The sequence below is a fragment of the Cornus florida genome, unplaced genomic scaffold, assembly GCF_030987335.1.
Source record: "Cornus florida cultivar Cherokee Brave unplaced genomic scaffold, ASM3098733v1 CherokeeBrave_3.0.0_Hap2_Chr02, whole genome shotgun sequence".
Classification (NCBI taxonomy): Eukaryota; Viridiplantae; Streptophyta; class Magnoliopsida; order Cornales; family Cornaceae; genus Cornus; species Cornus florida.
This window is the reverse complement of record NW_026775572.1, coordinates 62,921,134-62,922,793: the sequence shown is the minus strand read 5'-3', so window position 1 is coordinate 62,922,793 and position 1,660 is coordinate 62,921,134. Positions and strand designations below refer to the sequence as shown.

At 32.0% G+C, this 1,660-nt stretch overlaps 1 protein-coding gene across 1 annotated transcript in view; it reads right to left on the bottom strand.

Annotated features, from left to right (window-relative positions):
* Positions 1-837: 837 nt before the first annotated feature.
* Positions 838-1,660, bottom strand: part of LOC132296324 (uncharacterized) — a 12,507-nt gene continuing 11,684 nt past the window's right edge. Inside the window, exon 4 of the mRNA XM_059794535.1 lies at positions 838-1,191. The gene's annotated coding sequence lies outside the window, so the exon portion shown is untranslated. The remainder of the gene's footprint in view (positions 1,192-1,660) is intronic.

Here is a 1,660-nt window from a genome sequence, read left to right as displayed (position 1 = left end):
GAAGCTTGGCCTTTATATTAAAAGGTTTACGGGAATCCAAGTTGATGGAAGCAACTCAAATATTGAGATATTCAAGTAAAACAAAAGTAGTTGAAAATACTTTTACGAAAGAACTAGTTATCAAGTGCTTATGAGACCTTAAGGGTTGAACCTTGATTTTGTGAATTAAAACCAATTCTGTATAGTTTATAAAAAAAATTAAAATACTATAAAATCAATCTTAGAAGATATGTATTTTATTATTTAGAAAAATTATTGTTCATGGGTAATGCGATTTTAGAAAATATAATATCTGAAGATGCGACCTTTTTATTATAGAAACTTTTAGAAAATATGGTTCTAATACGATTTTAGAAAATCAGTTTTTTATTTAAAAATAGGATTCATTGTAACTTTTTAGAAAATATGGTTTTAGGGAAAACTTTAAAGGTATGCTAGACAATCTTTAAAATGGAATGTCCAACAATCTTTTTATTTTATTGTTATTATATTTTCACTTGATCGATTATTATTAGCTCTAAAAGCATGCATCATACAGTCCATGAGTAATAATTGCAGTTGTTGATTTGATTATATATATACACACACACACACACACATAGGAATATAGATAGATACATGATATATATATATATCTATATGTGTGTGTGTGTGTGTGTGTGTGTGTGTGTGTGTTACGCAAGGCATTGATCAAGATGAAGATCACAATTCATCCACATGACGAGCTGATTGCAAAACAATCTTTCTAAAGCAGAGTTGAAAAATTGAAAGCAAATGACCAGTATACGATTCATATGAGCATTTAATTTTCAAAGCCATCCGAAGCACAACCAAACATATATACAAACTAAATCATGGGTCACTTGTCACGTCCCAAAATCTTAAATACATGAACTCTTGTCTAGTATTAAAATCTGGCATAACTTTCTTTACACAACTACAACTTTACAAAAAGATAATTAAATAAAGAAGTAGATGTAAATCACCCACTAATTTATTAAATCGATACAACCATAATAACAATCAACCTTGTCAAAATAATCCATGATAACTGGACAAAATGAACTAAATCTCAAAAATATATCATCATTCTTATTAGAATGAGAAATTGAACTAAACCAAAGAATACGAAAAACTAGCCAAAATCTGTCACCATCATGTGATCCCATCACGTTCCTACTCTACGAGCACCTGAAATGTGATAATGGGGTGAGCTCACAAGCCCAGTAAGAAATGCTAAACACAATCATCGTTCAGCAGGCTAACCTTACCTTGTATTCCCATATGTATAAGCAACTCAATAAATGTATTAATTAAATATGCATATTCCAGTTAATTATAAACGCAATCAATGATCATCATTTATTTTTGATAAATCTATATATCTCACATGAGCCCCGGGCTCCCGTCCAATAAAGTGGTGTGAATCGTATAGTCCCTGACTACCAAAAACACACGTGTGGCTGGATTGTACGTCTACTCCCCAGATGATCCCTGATCACGTCCACACAATAAGGGCTCATTAGACCCATGGCCATAATAAAAGGATAGTGTACTCCCAATAGGCAGGTCCCTGACCATACCTAAAAGTCATCATAGGGTCAGTCCCTGACTACCCCTCCGACTAATCCAAATTCATCCATTAATTATTAATTATGAT